Below are 23,080 nucleotides of genomic sequence, written 5' to 3'. Positions count from 1 at the left end.
TAATTGATTACTCATCCTCTCAATCCAATTCAGAAAGTGAAGGCAGTGAGGCAGGTCCTCCATCTGGTTCCTCTTCCTCTTTTTTAGGCAGGGTTACCAGGAACACATCCAATCCACACAGAAACCTAGGCCGAGGTACCCCTCGAGGAGGGGCAGATACAAGAAGAACGGGGCGCCCAAGGAAACAGCACTAGCAGCTGTCTTCAATCTATCTGGGGAAATTTTGTCCCCTGAAGAGATTGAAGTATTGTCCTTGGGTCTCTCCTTTGTGCGCACTGTTAGGCACAATAGGTTTAATTGGACGGTGGACCAGTACAAACTGGGCAGAAAATTGCATCTCAGGGAATTTCTTTCTAATAGTCCGGCCAGACAAGACAGCACAATGGGTCTCAGCAAACCCTGTAGTTTTGATCCCTCGTCCAATAACCCTAGTATTAAGGCTTTTCTTAGGGTTACTCAGGCGGAGTTTGACTCCAAGTATGATAATTTATGCCCAATCCAAAGGATGGCTTTAAAACACTTGGTCAAGAATGACTGGATTGTCATACGACAGGCGGACGAAGGGGGAGCCATTGTGGTGCAGGACTGAACGGCATACCATACTGAAATATTGAGACAGTTGTCTGATCAGGAGACATATACTAGGTTGGATTCGAATCCCATGTACAATATCAAGAGAAAGGTTGATGGGATTATCGACCATGCAGTTGGGTGTGGATGGTTGGACGATCGTGTGGCTGGCTTTTTGAAGGTTGACCACCCGGTGTGTCCAATCATCTACACACTACCGAAAATACACAAGACACTTATTGCTCCACCAGTATGGCCTATCATTTCTGCTATGGGTTCAGTCCTGCAACCAGTGGCTATTTTCATTGATTCTTTTCTCCAGCCGTTTGTTAAGAACATGCCCAGCTACATTCGTGATACTCCAGATTTTCTGGACAAAATAAAAATCCTTGGTGGAAAACCAGATACAGCTTTGTTAGTGACTATGGATATACAGTCACTGTATACTGTTATTCCGCCCACACACAGGGCCTTTTAGCAATGAGGGAGGCACTCACCAGCGGGCCATTCAGTGGTCCACCTGTGGACCTATTGGTAGAGCTAGCTGAAGTCGTGCTTAATAAGAATCATTTTATGTATGCCACTGATTACTATATGCAAAAAATGGGACTGCCATGGGCTCGAACCTGGCACCATCTTATGCGAATCCTTTTGTACATCAATATGAGACCACTTACATTATGCCTAGATTTGGGCCCAAGTTAATGTTTTTCGGTCGTTATATAGATGACATTTTTTTTTATTTGGTTGGGCACTGATGCAGAACTCCAAGATATGATATGGTTTTTAAATAATTTAGATAGCCCTATACGTTTTACTCATCAGGCTGATAGTTATTCTGTTAATTTCTTGGACGTCATGGGGTTCAGACACAATGGATCATTGGCATCAACCCTCTATAAGAATGATACTAATCAAAATACCCTGTTACATTCGGCCAGCCACCATCCTACTCATTTGAAAGAGAATCTACCCATATCCCAATTTATGAGAGTCCTACGCAATAATACTTTGGGTGAGAAAGCAGAGGAGCAGATTGGGCTGATGAAGGGAAGGTTGCTTGACCGAGAATATAAGCAGAGTACTATCAATAGATGTCTCAAGAAGGCAAGGTATAGGCACACACAGGGTATGACCCAATGTGTACAAAGGGTCGACACCAAACGCATGATTTTTGCCACTACTTACAATGTATCTTCCACAGAGCACTATACGTCAGAATTGGCCCATTATAGCAACAGACCCGGTCTTTAAGGAACTAGGTCAGGAGCCACCTCTTTGTGCATATCGGCGTTGGAAAAATCTCTGTCAATTGTTAATGCGACCGACATTACAACCATCTACAAACATTGAGTCCTGGATACCGACAGCAAAAAATGGTTGTTACAAGTGCCCAGATTGCACCACTTGTAGGTCAATGATGGTGGGACAGTTTTTTACACACCCACATAGTGGACGGAAAATCAAGATCCATCATAGGCTACACTGTAGAATGGATCATGTGATATATATTATTATCTGTCCATGTGGCTATTATTACGTTGGAATGACGACACGTTGTTTGCGCGACCGAATGGCGAATCACAGGACTTCCATTCGGGAAGCATTAATTACAAAAAGTTCGGACAAACCGGTGGCTGACCATTTTTGCACGATATGGGCATGCAATTTCTAGCCTTAAATGTATGCTTATCGACCATGTTCCCAAGCCGGAATGTGGAGGAGACAGAGATACATTTTTGTGACAGAGAGAAGTCAAATGGATCTGCGAGCTGGACACTATAGCGCCACGTGGACTTAATGAATATAATTCATATAACATCTTTTTGAAATAGGGCATTAGTTAGTATGACAGAGCTTGGCACTATATTAGTTTATGGTTTATTTATTTATTTTTGGATGGTCCAGCTTTGGATTATTCCAGTAATGAGTTTTTTATTGTATATATTTTGTGTGGTTTTGTATTTTTCTATTGGTGTTTCAGCCCGCTGTCCTATTATGCTGAGACACCCTTTGAGCCATAGTAAACTGTTACAGTTTATAGATACAGATTTTGTGTTATCGATGCACTAGGAGCCATTGGACACTATTGTGTTTAAATATCATTGCACCTGACAGGTTCCGTTCAGCAGCGCTATGTCACAGCCGCTACCGCTCTGTACAGTGGCTACCATGGTAGCCACTGGACGCTGAAGAGCGGAGGTGGCGCCGCTGGCCAGGATGGGTCAGCAGCAGAAGAGGGTACCGGAGACCCCCGGTGCAGTTGAGGCCTCAGTGAGGCAACTTCCACCCCCCTCCCCATTCCTCCCTAGACCATCAGGGATGGGCATTAGGCCCGGGGGCACAGTTCAGGCACTAGGCCTGTAGTGCAGATAGGAGTTTGGGGTCACCATTTGATTTGGTGGTTTGGGTGTTAGGCCCAAGCCACCTTAAAGGCGTAGTAGGCGGGCAATAGGCCCGAGGGACATATCAGGCAATAGGCCTGTGGGGCATTAGAGGGCATTAGGCCCTAGTTCATTTTCGGCAAATTAGGTGGATATAAGGTGACCCTGGGTACTAGGCCCAGGTCACCCAACGAGTGACGAGTTAGGCGGGTGCTAGGCCCATGGGTAATGTCGGGCCTCGGGCCCGTGCGCAAATAGGGGGCACTAGGCCCAATCAATAAGAGGTTCCCCCGAAGGTTAATACAGGTGGCACTGGGCGCTAGGTCCAGTCCACCCCGAGGTGTTTAGGTAGGCAGGCCCACTCGGCCTGAGCCCCTGGAAAGACAGTGTACGGGAGGTGGGTGAGCTGTACGGCGCCCACTCCCCAGAGAGAAGGTATATAAGTGATCAAAGGGACAGCACCGTGGTAGTTGCTTGCACTGTGATTGTGATTGGATATGTGTGTTACCGTGCAGGGCAAAGTGTAAGTTTAAGTCTGTGTTCAGTTTTGTTGCACCACACTCACAGAGCTAGTTTGAGGGCTCTGCCATTGTAGTTAGTATAGGGGTGTTACACTAGGTTGGAGTTAGGCCCTGCACGGCAGTTTGTTTGTTTGCCTCCTTACAGGGACCTGTAGGAGGAGAAGACGTTCGCAGTGCGGAACTGACGGTGAGTAGCATCTGTGTACGTTTGTCCTTTTGTCTGTCCCCGAGCGCCGGAATAGGGGTTGGCTCACTGACGTGAGAACCCCTACATCACACTATGCACGAGAGTGCGAGTGTGTGAAATCTGGGTGGCTGAGGCTTTGTGCCAGTGATGACCTTTCACCCAACTGGTGAAGGTCGCCATCACCCCTGGGGTATCCCCTTTTCCGGTGGAAGAAGGGTTGATACCCCCCCTTAAGGTAGTCTATTTTCTCCTCAGCTCGTTCGTCCGTCAAGTCCGAGAGGGAATCGCCGTGTCCTGATCCGACTGAAGATTTCCAGGTCCGTTGAAGGTTCCGGTACCTGAAGGTGAGAGAGGTGCCTGGTGAGTAGCGAAACTACACCTGCATGACAGCAGGCTCCACACCGCACCGCCACCCTCTTTCAGCTACAACTATCCCCTACTTCCTGGTTGTTAATAGAGGAGGTGCTGGATCATTAGGTGTTGCTATATAAGGGACAGAGGGTTTGACTGGTGATTTGGATTCCAGGATGATCTTGTTGCACTGCTGTATTTCTTGACAATGGCCCATCAAGGGACCGAAACGTCGACCATGTATCAGCCCACTGGCTAGTTTGAAGCTGCTATGACTGAATAAAACACTTTACATTTGGATTATGTGGTGAGTGCCTATACCTTGTGAATATTATTGTTTGGTCTGTTGGCCATTATGGAGCACCACCTGATGGGACATTGAAGCTGTGAGTGTGGTCTCAATCTCTTTCTCTCTCTCTATCTCTCTCTCTCTCTCTCTCTCTATATATATATATATATATATATATGTGATAAAAGTAAAAAAAAGGAAGGGGGGGGGGGAATCACCATGAAAGACCAGGTTAACTGGCCAGCCTCTTATAATCTTATATGCACTTTTTTTTTTACAGCATAATTTGAATATTCATTCACATATACCAGCCGCGGTCACCCATGAGCCAATAAGCCCTCCAAAATATAAGTGCTATAAGAGAACCTCCTTAGAAATAACTAGGGCCGTGTTGCGAACTAAAGTACATCAGATTTTAGAAACAGAGGAATTATTCTACATAAACCAAGGTTCCCAGATTATATCAAACCTAACCGATCTGTCTTGCAATGATGCAGTGATCTTCTCCATAGTAGATATATACCAAATTTTAGCCATTACAATGCTTAAGGGGGGAGGTTCAAGGTTTTTCCAACATTTATCCACTGTACATCTAGCTACTTTAAGAATATGGGGGGTAATTCCAAGTTGATCACAGCAGAAATTTTGTTAGCAGTTGGGCAAAACCATGTGCACTGCAGGGGAGGCAGATTTAACATGTGCAGAGAGAGTTAGATTTGGGTGTGGTGTGTTCAATCTGCAGTCTAATTTGTTTACCCTGCACAGAAACAAAATAACCCACCCAAATCTAACTCTTTCTGCACATGTTATATCTGCCTCCCCTGCAGTGCACATGGTTTTGCCCAACTGCTAACAAAATTCCTGCTGCGATCAACTTGGAATTACCCCCATGGTGAATAAGTTTATTATTATTTTCATCAAGACCCTTAATAGGAAAACTCAGTAATGCGGACCAAGGGCTGAGTGAGATTGGAATATTAAAAATATTTACTAAGAGTATCTCAACATGACTCCAAAATATACTCATTTTTGGGCATTTCCTATAAAGTGTCCGATTTGGCTACATACCCTCCAACACATAGGTGAGGATGCATGGGAGATCTTATTTAGCCTTACAGGAACCAAATGCCATCTAGTATAAAGTTTATATAAATTGTCCTTAATTGTAGAGGAGATAGGTGATTGTGCAACATTCTGCCTAATAAGCTTCCACACATCCTCCTGCAGAGAGGATCCCAAGTCAGTCTCCCACTTACTTTCAGGAGAGAGAATACCTTCATAGTCTGCAGACCATAATAAATCAAAGTACAGAGATAATACCCCATCTCATTGGTGTATAGAGACACAGTCTTTCAAAAGGGTTTAACTGAAGAAGAACCTTATCCTTAGGAAGAGAATATAGATAGCGAAGTTGTAGATATTCAAAAACAGGGCACAATATTCCATATTTATTAGCTAAGAAGTCTAGGGAGCACAATGTATTACCCTCAATAAAATAAAAAACAAATCTGGGACGCACTGATAAATGTAACCATAAATGTGACTTCAATAGGGGCCCCAGAGGGAAATCGGGGTTATCCCAAATTGAAGTGATGGGAGATGGACTCAAGGATAGGCCATAACGTCGGGTACAAACAGACCACACAGAGCAAGTTAGTTTAGTTATGGGACTGCATATTCTCAGTGCCGCATGTAAATTGGCAATAGATAAAAGAGAAGCTAATGTAGAGACTTCTGCCAATTCAATTTGTATCCATGGTAAACTGGGTATCCGTTTGGATGGTCGACCATGTTATGGTCGACAGTCATTATGTCGACCACTATTGGTCAACATTGACATGGTTGACATAGACACATGGTCGACAAATGAAAATGGTCGACATGAGTTTTTCCCCCAAAAAAAATATTTTGTGAAACTTTTCCATACTTTGCAATCCACGTGGACTACGATTGGGAATGGTAACATGGTGAGTGAAGCGAGCCATGCGAGAGGATGTGGTGCACTAATTGGGGTTCCCCGTCACTTTACACAGAAAACAACACCCAGAAAGTAAAAAAACTCATGTCGACCTTTTCATGTGTCGACCTTTCATGTGTCGACCATTTCATGTGTTAACCATTTTTCCATGTTGACTATGCCAATGTCGACCAATAGTGGTTGACCTAATGACTGTTGACCATAACATGGTTGACCATTCATATCGGAACCGGTAAACTGACAAATTGTGGGAACCAAATGAGAGCTTGGCTTAAATGGGTCGCTTCATAGTATTTTTGTATGTCAGGCAGCCCTCTATCACCACTGAGTTGATTTTTTTTTATTAAAATAGAGGTTTTGAGCCTAGCTTGTTTGTCTAGCCATATAAATTTAAGTATGTTCTTTGCAAGCGACTCAGAGCCTCCCTTGGAACATGCACCGGTATTGTTTGTATCAAGTATAACAGTCTAGGCAATACGTTCATCTTTATTGTGACTATGCGGCCGAACCAAGAAATTATCTGTGACATCCAGGTTTGTAAGTCAGCTGCAATAGTATTAAAAAGAGCTGGGAAAAAATCTTTATATAGAGAACCATAAGAATGTGTAATATATATTCCTAAATATTTTAATTTCCTGGTATGCCATGTAAAGTTAAAATTTCTGTCTAATAAGGTCCTAGTGACCTCCTCAACATATAGGGGAAGAGCTTCAGATTTAAGAAAGTTAATTCGATAACTCGATATATCAGAATATTCGGATAAGATCTGAAACAAATTAGGAATAGATGTGTGCGGAGATGCTGGTGTAAGCAAATAAAGATAACTTATATTCAAGTTCCCCTACCCTAATACCCCTAATTTCAGCATTAGCTCATATCAGGCAGGCCAAAGGCTCAATCGTTAGTGCAAATATTAAGGGCGAAAGGGGACAACCCTGCCGGATTCCATTACTAATCTTAGGGCAGTACAGATGGTGTAATGGTTAGCATTACTGCCTCACAGTACTGAGGTCATGGGTTCGATTCCCACTATGGCTCTACCTGTGCAGAGTTTGTATATTCTCCCCATACTTGCGTGGGTTTCCTCCGGGTACTCCAGTTTGCTCCCACAATCCAAAAATATATTGGTAGGTTAATTGGATCCCAACAAATAAAAAATTAACCCTAGTATGAATGTGTGCGCATGTGCATGTGGTAGGGAATATAGATTGTAAGCTCCACTGAGGCGGGGACTGATGTGAATGGCCAAATATTCTCTGTAAAGCGCTGCGGAATATGTGTGCTCTATATAAATAACTGGTAATAAATAATAAATAAACAGACTGGAGTCTTTTCCATTCACCCTTACTCTTACAGTTGGTTTAGAATATAAAGCATGAATACCTGATAGTAGGCTTCCTTCCAGGCCAAATCTATGCAGAGTTGCAAACATGAAGAGCCATAGGATCTTATCAAAGGCTTTTTCTGCGTCTAATGAAATAAGAATGGAGGGTATCTTATATTTTTTGATCACATGGATAAGGTCAATTGTTCTCCTTGTGTTGTCTCTTGCCGGTCAGCCTGGGATAAAGCCTACCTGATCTGTGTGGATCAATTGTGGTAAAATCGTGTTTAATCTAAGAGCCAGGATCTTAGAGAAAAGTTTGATGTCATTATTAATCAACGAGATAGGACGATAACTAGAACATACATTTGGGTCTTTTCCAGGTTTATGAATCAGAATAATACGTGCTTCTAGCATTCTTGAGGATAAAGATTCACCCTGGAGAAGACCATTGAAAAGTCTGCATAAATGTTGCAGCAACAACATTTTTATTTTTTTATAATAGGATGTAGGCATACCATCTGGCCACAGGGCCTTACCTGGTTTCTGAGATTTTAGTGCTTTTTCTAATTCCTCAAGAGTAATCTCAGACCCTAATTCAGAGACTGTAGAGTTACTCAAACTGGGTAGTTTATCTTTATCAAGAAAATATTCAATCCTGTCATTAAACACTGAAGATGGAGAGATGATAACATTAGCAATGTACAATGCTTTATAATAATCCTCAAATTCTTTAAGAATTTGTTCTGAGTCGTGCGTTATCTCCCCAGTCTTAGTTGCAATAGTTACAATATTTTTCGAAGATATCTGTGCCCTTAGTTTAATAGCCAGAATTTTATCAGCTTTATCGCTTTTCTCATAATATATACATTAATAAAATATTAAGTCGCCTGGGTGATTCTTCAGTTTTGTGAGAGATCAACAGATATAGTTTGCCTCTAGTTTTAATAAGTCAATCCATATCTACTGGGTCTAAAGATGTTTTATGCTTTTCCTCTAACTGTAACAATCGATCCTTCAGATCAAGTATCACCTGAGTGCGTCTTTTTACCAGTTTAGAAGTAATCTGAATAAGATGACCTCTCACAACGGCTTTATGTGCCTCCCACAGGGTTGTAACACTTATAACCGGAATTTGGTTTAAATTAAAATAATCCTCTAGGATCTGAGTGACTTGATCTAAAACAGCTTTATTCTGAACTATTGCTTCTTGTTAACACCAAGCAGGCGGAGATGAATTATATGCTATACCGGATAGAATCAGAGATACTGGGGCGTGGTCTGACCAAGATAAGTGATCTTTTGGATCTTAGAGGTCAGATCATGGCCAAGAAATATCATATCTTTCCTAGTATATATTTTATGTGCAAAAGAAAAATAAGTGTAATCCTTAGCTAGGGTATCATTAACCCTCCAAGAATCAAATAGTAGTTGAGTTTTCAAAAGCAACGGTAATGCTTTACAATTCCGCTCACTGATATGAATTTGAGAGTTAGGGAGTGAATGGGAATGATCCAGTCTGCAATGGTGAATCGTATTAAAATCCCCAGCCATTTTAGTGATGAGCGGATTCGGTTTTACTCGGTTTTACTCGGTTTTACTCGGTTCTCAAAACGGCATCTTATTGGCTCACGGATGTCACGTGTTTTGGATAGCCAATAAGATGCCGTTTTGAGAACCGAGTAAAACCGAGTAAAACCGAGTAAAACCGAACCTCGCTCATCACTAATTATAATATCACCTTTCCTATATAGAGAAATTTTAGCATCTACTAAAGACAAAAAGGAGGATTGGTTAATGTTCGGGGCATATACATTAACTAAAGTAATCAGAGAATTATTCAATTTAGCCACCACTATAAGAAACCTGCCTTTTTTTATCCCAGATAATCTTATCTGCTTCCAGATATAAGTGATCAGCTACCATTATAGCTACCCCCTGCATTTTATGCATATGGTCACATGTATACAAACTTACGGGGTAATGTCTTGAATGCAACCCTGGGTGTGCCATACCACAAAAATGTGTCTCCTGGATAAACAAAAGACCAGCATCCCTGATACTGACATTAGTATAGGTCCTTGCATTGCTGTCTACATATCAAAATGGCACTATTGTAGGTAAAACCTAGATACATTTATATAATGTGAGTATAAGAGATGTTAATGAGGTTCACTTTGACGTGATAAGTGGGCATGCATTTTTGGCCAAACATGTGCTAAGAACCTTATTTATACTTCATGTTAAATTGTAGAGTTTATTAGAATTGTTTTAATTATCAGTATTTGTAGTGCTTAGAGGGTGCATCTGCATTTTCTTTTTTTTTTAGTACAGCACTACAAGTCACAGGATGGTAGCACCTCCTATTATGTTACCCCTTTTATTATAAATATCAAATGGTACTGGAAGGTATATTAAACTGATGTAATTATAACTAGCAATAATAGCATTTACCACTCAGGTTTAATATAAAAAATCCTGCATTTGGCAGACCGACTGCTGGATTTGGTTACACTAGGAAAGTGCTCACAACAATGAATAGCAGTGGAGTATTTAAAAGATCATGTGCCATGTAAGCCACTATATTGAAACCTACCCTTTTATTAAAGGAGTAACACAGAAGAGATTTGTTTGTCAAATCTATACATACTATCACTTTCCGAGTCTAATTAAAACATATATGCAAATGTTTATATTAAAATGTTTGGTTGTAAAAAAAATATGTTACTGGACAGTACTCATTAGTATTACATACTATTATATTAATATTACTATTAAACATGCTATGACAATAACCACTACACACTGTAAGTAAAACTCTACACATTCCAGAACGTGATAATATCTTTTTATATCATTCATGTGGCATACACTCAGAGGTCTTACAGTATATAATACATGTCATACTTATCAGAATGGAAAATTCATGTGATCATGGTAGACAGTAAACAACTCTTCCAATCAAACCCTGAGGTCCACCCCTACACACACCTCTTTAAAAATTGCATCACACTTCTCTTCAACATATTTTCAAAATGTCAGCATTCAGAATGTCGATGTAGTCTGAATGTCATCATTCAGAATATTGACATGAATGTTACATTAACTGACAAAATGTCAACATTATGAATGTTGAAAGGTAGAATGTTAACAGCTCATGCTAGCGTTAAGGTTATGTTAGGGTTAGTCTGCAGATAGAGCTAGAGTATGGGTGCAGGTAGGGTTAACACAGTGGCGGAACTTGCGCTGGTACAGGCAGTGCATTGCATCGAGGCCCGGTGCAGTGAAGGGGCACAAAGCATTAGAATGACTCAAACTGACTCATTTCATGCCGCTGGCACCCTCCATCGGTCCCTATTTCTAGCCACCAGCTGCGAGTGCCCCCGTAATTAGTGAGCAGCTCAGCAGGAACCAAGGCAGAGCTGCTGACTCTGATCAGTGATCCTGAGTCTGGAAAGAGGGAGAGGAGGAGCAACAATCCAGTATCCTTCCCTCTAAAGCTGTAACCTCAGCTTCCTCTCTGACTTTGCTGCCCATGCTGCCGGAGTCGGGTATCTCTGCCATTTCTGCAAGATGGTAACATTAGATTCCCAGCACCGGCAGTATTGTCAGAAATCCCTGGCACTGGAAATCTGATGTCACCATCTGGTGACAGTCCCCAAAGTAAAGTACACAGAGGAGCATGCTGCAGTTCGGGGCCAGGTAATTTATTTATAATATATTAGCCACCCACTGCCAGTAACTCTCTCCTTGCTGTGACCCACTGCCTCTCTCTTGATGCCACCCTCTCCCTGGTGCCACCCATATCCTTAGCCTTACCCACTGCCTCTCTGTCACACTTTCCCTGGTGTCACCCACTGCCCCTGTCACCCTCTCCCTGGTTTTACCCTTAACACACTCCTTCACCCACTGCCTGTCACACTCTCCCTGGTGTCACCCACTTACTCTCTCCCTGGTGCCACCCTCTCCCTGGTATCACCCATACCCCTAGCGTCACCCACTGCCTCACTGTCACCTTTTCCCAGGTGTCACCCGCTACCTGTCACCGTCTCCCTGGTGTCACCCACTATCTCTTTCTCCCTGCCACCCTCTCCTTGGTGTTACCCATACCCCTAGCATCACCCACTGCCTCTCTGTCACCCTCTGTCTAGTGTCACCCGCTGCCTGTCACCCTCTCCCTGGCATCACCCACTGCCTCTCTGTCACCCTCTCCCTGATGTCACCCACTGCCTCTCTCCCTATCAACCACGGGCATGTCACCCCACCCACTGCCTTTCTTTCTTACCCACAGCCTCTATCTTTTACAGACTCCCTTTTCCTCACTGCCAGTCACCCTCTCCCTGGCATCACTCATTGCCTCTCTCCATCACCTGTTGCCCATCACCCTTTCCCTATTGTCCCCTGCCTGTCACCTTCTCCCTGTTACCATCTCCCTATCACTCACTGCCTCGCACTGATGTCACCCTCTGCCTCTCCCTGTCACCCATTGCCTGTCATCCACTGCCTCTCCTTGGCACTCTCTCCCTGTCACCCTCTCCCCATCACCCGCTGACTGTCTCTCACTGTCACCGTCTCCATTTCACCCTCTGCCTCTCCCTGTGGATCACTGCCTTTCCCTGGCATCACTCTCTCCTTGTCACCCACTGACTGCCTGTCCCTGCCACCATCTGCCATGTGGCATATTATGAACTTGTGTTGGAGCTGCGGAGGGGGGCCGAAAGCATCCTTTTGCACCTGGGCTCACCACTTATGAGTTCTGCCACTGGGTTAAGGTACAGTTAATTGGAGATCTATATTTATACCAACAGCGCTATATCACAGAATTATAAACAGGTAAAAATCACCATTACATCCCTTAATGAAGGTTGATGTGATAGAGTCCTCAATGCAAATGTTCTGATGGAATTTCTCCAGAGTGGGCAAGGCCACGGCATTGGAAAAGAAACCTTGATGGGCTTCTAGTTTTCGGATTAAAGTGTGAGTGGGGTACGCTTCTGAGCCACCATTAGATCCTCAAAAAATACACTAAGAATAATTGGTGTATAAAAGGAATTTATTACACATTGGTCTTTATTTTTTTTATTTCCCTACATGCCGTTATACTCTTGAGAAATTCCATCAGAACATTCGCATTGAGTACTCCATCACAGGAACCTTCATTAAGGGATGTAATGGTGATTTTTACCTGTTTATAATTCTGTGATATAGCGCTGTTGGTATAAATACAGATCTCCAATTCTGTGGTAGTGTTTGTTGTTTCTGAGATGTGGTGACATCTCATGAGGTCTGTTACATCATAACTGCTGAAGCGCCTGTTCTGGAACACACCCAAAATATATTGTTTTTGCTAAGGTACAGTAAAGGTTGGGGCTTAATTTATGAAAAACACTATGCCAACAATTATCATTCACAAAGTAGACATTCTGGCACATGTCAACATCTAACTGAAATTATGAATGTCAACATTTTTACCACACCCTGTCTCTTCATACAGATGTGTCCACTATTACCTTTCTGAAAAAAGTATCATGGCCTGCCGTTCATGGCCCGAGATAAGCTTTCCTCTTAAGATATACACGGCAAGCCATGTGTATCTCCTCTGAAATATAGTGCAGTACCACTTTTCAGACAGCAGGTGGCATTTTCAGAAACTGAGCAAGCAGAAAGTCTGATAAAGAGATTCTAGAGGGAGTAGTTCAGACCTGATTCTAGCAGCATTTTATTTGCAAATGGGCAAAACCATGGGGGTCATTCCGAAATGATCGCACGCTAGGTTGTTTTGCAGCGGTGCGATCAGGTCGAAACTGCACATGCGTATGCACCTCAATGCGCATGTGCGTCGTACGGGTACAAAGCGGATCATTGCTGAGCAATGGATTTAACGAAGAATCGATTCGCACAGCAGATCGCAAGGAGATTGACAGGAAGAGGGCATTTGTGGGTGGCAACTGAACGCTTTCTGGGAGTGTTTGGAAAAACGCAGGCGTGTCCAAGCGTTTGCTGGGCAGGTGTCTGACATCAATTCCGGACACGAACAGGCTAAAGTGTTTGCCCCGAATTTACATCAGACACCCACCCTGCAAACGCATTGACACACCTGCGTTTTTCCAAACACTCCCAGAAAATGGTCAGTTGACATCCACAAATGTTTTCTTCCAGTCAATCTCCTTGCGATTGTCTGTGTGAATGGATTCTTCATTAAATCCATTGCTCAGCAACGATCCACTTTGTACCTGTGCGACGCGCCTGCGTATTGCGGGGCACACACATGCGCAGTTATGTCCTGATCGCAGCTCAGCAAAACAACCTTGCGTGCAATCAGGCCTGCATGACCCCCATGGTTTTGCCCATCTGCTAACAAAATTGCAGCTATGGGGTGTCATTCCGAGTTGATCGTAACCCTGCAAAATTTTGCAGGGCTACGATCAGGAACAGAGACATGCGGGGGATGCCCAGCACAGGGCTAGTCCACCCCGCAGGTCAGTTACGCCCCCCCCCTGCAGAAGTGCAAAAGTATTGCACAGCGGCGATGCTTTTGTACTTCAGGAGTAGCTCCCGGCCAGCGCAGCTTTAGCGTGCTGGCCGGGAGCTACTCATTACTACACGACCCGCAGCGGCTGGTCAGCAGCAGCGATCGGGTCAGAATGACCCCCATGAGCCGTGTGTGCAGGGCAATTTATCGATCATGCACATGGGAATATCAGCTGCAGCAGCTAATTGTGAAGTATTAATATTTTTCCAATACATCTCTCATACTAACTTCCAACATGTACCTGGCTCAATGTTGCCTATATGTTTAAAAAAATCTTTTTCCTTGTGATTGATAATGTGCTGATGAAGAGTTCATACAAACTCCACACAGAGATTCGATATAGAAATTATGATACTAACTAAAAGGCACTATTGATACTTGTCATTTTTTGCAATTGTTTGGTGGTTAAGGTGTGAGTAGAGAGAATTTTTGGTATTTCAATACCACATATATTTCACTGGGATCCGGTCTGAAGATCGACAGTGTCTGCCATACAAGTGGGTGCTGCGTCTGTCTGCCACAAATCGGTCCAGCGCTGAGGCTGTGTTGCCATAATAAGTCACTGGGTGCTCTGTGTGCCATACACGTGGGTGCTGCACCTGTCTGCCACAAATCAGTCCAGTGCTGGGGCTGTGCTGCCTTAATAAGTCACTGGGTGCTCTGTCTGCCATACAAGTGGGTGCTGCGCCTGTCTGCCACAAATCAGTCCAGTGCTGGGGCTGGCTGTGCTCCATAATAAGTCATTCAGTGCTCTGTCTGCCATACAAGCGGGTGAAGAAACATGAGACCCGGGGCCTGAGCAGCCATAAGGCTGCAGCCTGGATGGCTGAGTCCTGGGGGGGGGGGGCAGCACCGGTCCAATAGACGCTTAGGCTCTACCTACTACTGGAAGCTGCAGATTCAATGCAGACAGCATGGAAGACGGCCCTTTAAAATGGCAGCTGCCTTCTAGGAGACAGATGCTAGAGGTATTACTAGACCATTACCCAGCGCTACCCAGAATGAGCATGTAACCCCCTGGCACTGAGCATGTAACCCCCTGGCACTAAACATGTAACCCCTATGGCAACAAGCATATGTAACCCCTGGCAGCGAGCATATAACCCCTGGCAACGAGCATGTGACCGGGTCCAACTTCCGGTCAGCAGAATCATGGATGCTGGTGGCTTCTCCTCCCACCTCTAGCCACCAACAGCACCGTGGGCAGCAACATGGACATCTGTATGTGCAGGGCAATTTATCCATCAGGCACACAGGAATATTAGCAGCGGCAGCTAATTGTGTAGTATTAATATATCTCCAATACATCTCTCATATTACAGTAACTTCCATATAGGTACCTGGCTCTCTCATCCCAGCAGCCGGGCAGACTTCACACAGATATTTGATATGGAAATTATGATACTAATTAAAAGGCACTATTGATACTTGTCATTTTTTGCAATTGTTTGGTGGTTAAGGTGTGAGTATAGAGAAGCCAATTCTCTCAAAGTATTGTAACGAGGTAATACACCTCTGAGAGATTTTTGGGTATTTCAATACCGCATACTGCATATTTCACTATAATAATACATTGGATTACTGTATCAAAAAGTTTATGATTACAATTTTTACATGTCGCCATGTCGCTTTGTGAGATGATCTTTTTTAATTGTGAATATTAAAAGTTATATTTTATTAATCATTTTTGACAAGTGTGCCCCAGGACAGACTTAAAGTCTCCTTTTGTCTTTACCTCCTATGTAAAGATTTTCCATTTATACAGTTTATTGTACTATTTTTTCTGGGAGCACCACCAACCAGGTGCCAGGAGTATTTGACCCTTTACAGTGCATGTGCTACTTTGTGAGTAAGAGACTGAACAAAAGTCTCAATACAACATCAATTAGCATTAACATAAGGCAGGGGGGAGGGCAAATGGAAATCTAATTAGTTGTCTGTCTTGGGACAGTGCACTGGGCCTGATGTACTAAGCTTAAAGTTTATTGAACTATTTTTTCTGGGAGCACCACCAACCAAGTGCCAGGAGTAATTGACCCTTTATTGCCTTTATGTTGGTTTTTTGAATTTCTAACTAATCATAGTGTGAACCAAACACAGGTCCTGTGCAGTTTTAAAAACCTCTCTTTTTACCTGTCTAATTAATATGCATGTGACCTGAGCATTGTGTCGCAATAAAGAACACTACAAACACACCATTGTACACTCATTATAATGTGTGGAGTTTGTATATTCTCCCCGTACTTGAGTGGGCTTCCTCCGGGTACTCCAGTTTCCTCCCACAATCCCAAAATATAGTGATAGGTTAATTGGTTCCTAACAAAATTAACCCTTGTGCAAATGTGTGTGTGTACATGTGGTAGGGAATATAGATTGTAAGCTCCACTGGGGTAGGGACTGATGTGAATGGCTGAATATTCTCTGTAAAGCGCTGCGGAATATGTGTGCGCTATATAAATTACTGGTAATAATGTAAGACACATACACCTAGACATCAGGTGAGCGCAGATATCACCACCCCTGAAACTACATAATACTACCATGAGCCTGGACAGCTCATTATATACCGACTGCTCCCAAATTAGGAAACAACTACTCACAGCAGCAAATGGTCGACATGGAAATGGTTAAAACACACATATGGTCAACACAAGGTTTTGGGAATGTTTTCATATTTTTTTACTTTTTCCATCCTTGTCTATCCATGTCACAAATCATAACCTTTAGTATCCTTGTAGTGAGCAAAGCATTTAATGCAGGTCTGAGCACCAAGCATTGGGGGTCATTCTAAGTTGATCACTCGCTGGCCAATTGTAGCAGCCGTGCAAATGCTATGCCGCCGCCCACTGGGGAGTGTATGTTAGCTTAGCAGAAGTGCGAACGCATGTGCAGCCGAGCTCTGCAAAAACAGTTTGTGCAGTTTCTGAGTAGCTCTAAACCTACTCAGTGCTTGCGATCACTTCAGCCTATTCGTGTCCAGATTTGACATCACACATCCACCCAGCGAATGCCCGGCCACGCCTGCATTTTTTCAGACACGCCTGCGTTTTTCCAAACATTCCCTGAAAACGGTCAGTTGACACTCAGAAACGCCCCCTTCCTGTCAATCTTCTAGCGGGCGCCAGTGTGAAGGAAAACTTTGCTAGAATCTGTGCAAAACCACAAAGGGCTATGTACCCGTACGTCGCGCATGCGCATTGCGGGACATATGCATGCACAGAAATGCAGATTTTAAGCCTGATCGCTGTGCTGCGAACAACGGCAGCTAGCGATCAACTTGGAATGACCCCCTTTATGCAGCTCTGTGTGTTCTCCCCTCCCCCAACAGAATGACAACAATCAGGCACAGTGCACACAGCTCAAGCAAGTCCCATCCCCCACGCTGCCCGATCACAGCAGTGGCAGCTCTGTGTGATAGCAATTACTTTACACAGTCACAGTGCACACAAAATAACTAATATTTTTTAAATGGACGAATGGGAAAGAATTATGCTGCGCTATGTAAGAAACTGTAAATAAATAGTTATGATGCTATATTTCTTAAACTGGAACCAGACTTCAACAGTGATTATGTGGCTGATAGGTACTGTATATCCCAAGTACATAGATGTTCAGTTGTCACAATGGTGCAGCGATTAAGATCCTGCATGCAGGATAAATCTAGTCAGATCGCCTCTCAGGGCCAGTATTCACTGGCCCTGACAGATCGCTCAGCACACATCGTTGACACATTGTTGTGCAGCGCTGTGTGCTGAGCAATCTTGCTGAGTGATCTAGCATCGCTCAGATCGCTCAGCACAGTCACCCCATGTGTACTGTGTAGGCCCTTTTATACAGTAGATGCTGTGATGCCCACTCCCTACTCTCCTCTAAGGAATGGCACAGGCTCCCCTCACAGACAAGAGTGCATTTCCTGAGCATTTTACATTATTTGACCAGTTATGAAGGAAGTTGAATCAATTATATTTTTTAATACCATATTTGTTTATTGCAAGGAACAAGAAATGTATAAAAAATCTTTTGATATTGTAGCTGCATAGACTAAAGTTAGAAGCTGAAAACACTTAAATTGGAATTGAATTATTCATTTCAAATCCCAGGCCATCCCCCAGACAGGATATATGCTATCTATACTCTCCAAGGAATCTACTACAAAGGCCTCACACACTGAGATTTTCACACCTACTGTAAACAATTAGGAATTGGACTCTAATGCTATGGCATGATTGCTACTTTCCTGTGTTCAATTGGCCACTCACTGTAGTCTGTAAACAGATCTTTATTAATATGGGGTAATATGCTCTTTATTGTACAGCTCCTTTATGGAGAATGATTTTTAGCTTGTGTTTTGCTGTGTGGCTGCTAACATTACAATAAACTATAGTCAGATGGAGAGAGAAAGTGAGACAGTCATGTGAGAGAGATAAAGTCTAGGAGAAAGAAAATTAGAGGGTGGTAGACAATGAGAGACAGAGTTAGGGGAGTGCAATAGAGTCAGGAGGAGAGAGCGACAAAGTCATGGGACAGAGACACAGAGAGATAGTTTAGGGGAAAGAGATAGAGTCAAGAAGAGAGCAATAGAGTTAGAGGGAGAAAGACAAAGTTTGATAGAGAGACAAAGTGAGAGAGTCATGTGAGATAGATAGTCAGAGGGAGAGAGATAAAGTCTAGGATAAAGAAAATTAGAGGGTGGTAGACACTGAGAGACAGTCAGGGGGAGAGCGATAGAGTCGGGAGGAGTGAGCGACAAATTCAGGGGTCAGAGACACAGAGAGATAGTTAAAGGGAGAGAGATAGAGTCAAGGAGAGAGAGAGTGATGGAGTTAGAGGGAGAGAGACAAAGTTTGACGGAGAGACAAAGTGAGACAGAGTCATGTGAGAGAGATTGTCAGAGGGAGAGAGATAAAGTCTAGGAGAAAGAAAATCAAAGGGTGGGAGACACTGAGAGACAGAGTTAGGGGAAGAGCGAAAGAGTTAGGAGGAGGGAGTGACAAATTCAGGGGACAGAGACATAGAGAGATAGTTAAGGGGAGAGAGATAGAGTCAAGGAGAGAGAGTGATAGAGTAATAGGGAGAGAGACAAAGATTGATGGAGATAAAGAGTCATAAGAGAAATAGTCAGGGAGAGAGAGATAAAGTCTAGAAGAAAGTAAATCAGAGGGTGGGAGACACTGAGAGACAGAGTCTGGGGGAGAGCGATAGAGTCAGGAGGAGATAGCGACAAATTCAGGGGACAGAGACACAGATAGTTAAGGGGAGAGAGATAGAGTAAAGGAGGGAGAGAGATAGAGTAAAGGAGAGAGAGTGATAGAGTTAGAGGGAGAGATATAGTCAGATGGAGAGAGACACTGAGACAGTCATGTGAGAGAGACAGAGTCAGAGGGAAGGCGATAAAGTCTAGGAGAAAGAAAATCAGAGGGTGGGAGACACAGATACAGAGTTAGGGGAGAGCGATAGAGTCAGGAGTAGAGAGTGACAAAGTCAGGGGACAGACACAGAGAGATAATTAAGGGGAGAGAGATAGAGTTAGAGGGAGAGAGAAAGTCAGATGGAGAGAGAAAGTGAAACAGAGTCATGTGAGAGAGATAGAGTCAGGGGAGAGAGATAAAGTCTACTTGAAAGACAAAATCAGAGGTTGGGAGGTACAGAGACAGAGTCAGGGGGAGAGCGATAGAGTCAGGAGGAGAGAGCGACAAAGTAATGGGACAGAGAGACAGTAAAGAGGAGAGAGATAGAGTCAAGGAGAGAGAGAGAGTTAGATGGAGAGAGACAAAGTGAGACAGAGTCATGTGAGAGAGATAAAGTCAGAGGGAGAGAGATAAAGTCTAGGAAAAAGAAAATTAGAAGGTGGTAGACACTGAGAGACAGAGTCAGGGGCAGAGCGATAGAGTCAGGAGGAGAGATCAAAAAAATTCAGGGGACAGAGATAGTTAAAGGGAGAGAGATAGAGTCAAGGAGAGAGAGCGACAGAGTTAGAGGGAGAGAGACAAAGTTTGATGGAGAGACAAAGTGAGATAGTCATGTGAGAGAGATAGTCAGAGGGAGAGAGATAAAGTCTAGGAGAAAGAAAATCAAAGGGTGAGAGACAGAGTCAGGGGGAGAGCGATAAAGTTAGGAGAAGAGAGTGACAAATTCAGGGGACAGAGACATAGAGAGAAAGTTAAGGGGAGAGAGAGAGAGTCAAGGAGAGATAGTGATAGAGTTATAGGGAGAGAGACAAACTTTGATGGAGATAGTCGGGGAGAGAGATAAAGTCTAGGAGAAAGAAAATGAGAGGGTGTGAGACACTGAGAGACAGAGTCAGGGGGAGAGCGATAGAGTCAGGAGGAGATAGCAACAAATTCAGGGGACAGAGACACAGAGATAGTGAAGGGGAGAGATAGATTAAAGGAGAGAGAGCGATAGAGTTAGAGGGAGAGAGACAGTCAGATGGCGAGAGACACTGAGACAGTCATGTGAGAGAGAGTCATGGGGAAGGAGATAAAGTCTAGGAGAAAGAAAATCAGAGGGTGGGAGACACAGAGACAGCAGATCGCAAGGAGATTGACAGGAAGAGGGCATTTGTGGGTGGCAACTGAACATTTTCTGGGAGTGTTTGGAAAAACGCAGGCATGTCCAAGCTTTTGCAGGGCAGGTGTCTGACGTCAATTCCGGACACGAACAGCCTAAAGTGATTGCCCCGAATTTACGTCAGACACCCACCCTGCAAATGCATGGACACACCTGCGTTTTACCAAACACTCCCAGAAAACGTTCCGTTGACATCCACAAATGTTTTCTTCCAGTCAATCTCCTTGCAATTGTCTGTGCGAATGGATTCTTCATTAAATCCATTGCTCAGCAACGATCCACTTTGTACCCGTGCAACGCGCCTGCGTATTGCGGTGCACACGCACGCGCAGTTATGACCTGATCGCAGCGCAGCGAAAAAACCTAGCGTGCGATCAGGTCTGCATGACCCCCATGGTTTTGCCCATCTGCTAACAAAATTGCGGCTATGGGGGGGGTCATTCTAAGTTGATCGTAGCCCTGCAAAATTTTGCAAGGCTACGATCAGGAACTGAGACATGCATGGGGATGCCCAGCACAGGGCTAGTCCGCCCCGCAGGTCAATTCCGCCCCCCTTTCCCCCGCAGAAGTACAAAAGCATTGCACAGCGGCAATGCTTTTGTACTTCAGGAGTAGCTCCCGGCCAGCGCAGCTTTAGCGTGCTGGCCGGGAGCTAATCATCGCTACACGCCCCGCAGCGGCTGGTCAGCAGCAGCGTTCGGGTCAGAATGACCCCCATGAACCATATGTGCAGGCCAATTTATCCATCATGCACACGGGAATATCAGCTGTAGCAGCTAATTGTGAAGTATTAATATTTTTCCAATACATCTCTCATACTAACTTCCAACATGTACCTGGCTCAATGTTGCCTATATGTTTGAAAAAATCTTTTCCCTTATGATTGATAATGTGCTGATGAAGAGTTCATACAAACTCCACACAGAGATTCGATATGGAAATTATGATACTAACTAAAAGGCACTATTGATACTTGTCATTTTTTGCAATTGTTTGGTGGTTAAGGTGTGAGTAGAGAGAATTTTTGGTATTTCAATACCGCATATATTTCACTGGGATCCGGTCTGAAGATCGGCAGTGTCTGCCATACAAGTGGGTGCTGCATCTGTCTGCCACAAATCGGTCCAGTGCTGAGGCTGTGTTGCCATAATAAGTAACCGGGTGCTCTGTCTGCCATACAAGTGGGTGCTGTGCCTGTCTGCCACAAATCAGTCCAGTGCTTGGGCTGTGCTGCCATAATAAGTAACCGGGTGCTCTGTCTGCCATACAAGTGGGTGCTGTGCCTGTCTGCCACAAATCAGTCCAGTGCTTGGGCTGTGCTCCATAATAAGTCACTGGGTGCTCTGCCTGCCATACAAGTAGGTGAAGAAACATGAGACCCAGGGCCTCATCAGCCATAAGGCTGCAGCCTGGATGGCTGAGTCCTGGGGCTGGGGGGGGGGCGCAGCAGCGGCACAATAGATGCTTAGGATCTACCTACTACTGGAAGCTGCAGATTCCATGCAGACAGCATGGAAGACGGCCCTTCTAGGAGACAGATGCCAGGGGTATTACTAGACCAGAGGTTCTCAAACTCGGTCCTCAGGACCCCACACGGTGCATGTTTTGCAGGTAACCCAGCAGGTGCACAGGTGTATTAATTACTCACCGACACATTTTACAAAGTCCACAGGTGGAGCTAATTATTTCACTTGTGATTCTGTGAGGAGACCTGCAAAACATGCACCGTGTGGGGTACTGAGGACCGAGTTTGAGAACCTGTGTACTAGACCATTACCCAGCGCTACCCAGAATGAGCATGTAACCTCCTGGTACTAAGCATGTAACCCCTATGGCAACAAGCATATGTAACCCCTGGCAACGAGCATGTAACCCCTGGCAACGAGCAAGTGACCGGGTCCGACTTCCGGTCATCAGAATCACAGATGCCGGTTGCTTCTCCTCCCACCTCTAGCCACCAACAGCACCGTGGGCAGCAACATGGACATCCATATGTGCAGGGCAATTTATCCATCAGGCACACGGGAGTATCAGCAGCGGCAGCTAATTGTGTAGTATTAATATATCTCCAATACATGTGGGAGTGCCAGTAGTGTCTTCGGTGCAGAGGTGCAGGTGGTGTAATCAGTGCAGGAGTGCTGGCAGTATCCCCAGCGCAGGGGTGCCAGCAGTGTCAGCAGTCAGGGGTGCCGGCAGTGTGGGAGTGCCGGAAGTGTCCTCGGTGCAGAAGTGCTGGCAGTGTCGGCAGTGTAGGAGGTGTCCTCAGTGCAGGAGTGCTGGCAGTATCCCCAGTGCAGTTGTGCCGGCAGTGTCCTCAGTGCAGGAGTGTCGACAGTGTGGGAGTGCCAGAAGTGTCCTCGGTGCAGGGGTGTCG

The sequence above is a fragment of the Pseudophryne corroboree genome, chromosome 6 (genome assembly GCF_028390025.1).
Source record: "Pseudophryne corroboree isolate aPseCor3 chromosome 6, aPseCor3.hap2, whole genome shotgun sequence".
Classification (NCBI taxonomy): Eukaryota; Metazoa; Chordata; class Amphibia; order Anura; family Myobatrachidae; genus Pseudophryne; species Pseudophryne corroboree.
The sequence above is the reverse complement of the archived record's forward strand: the minus strand, read 5'-3'. Positions refer to the sequence as shown.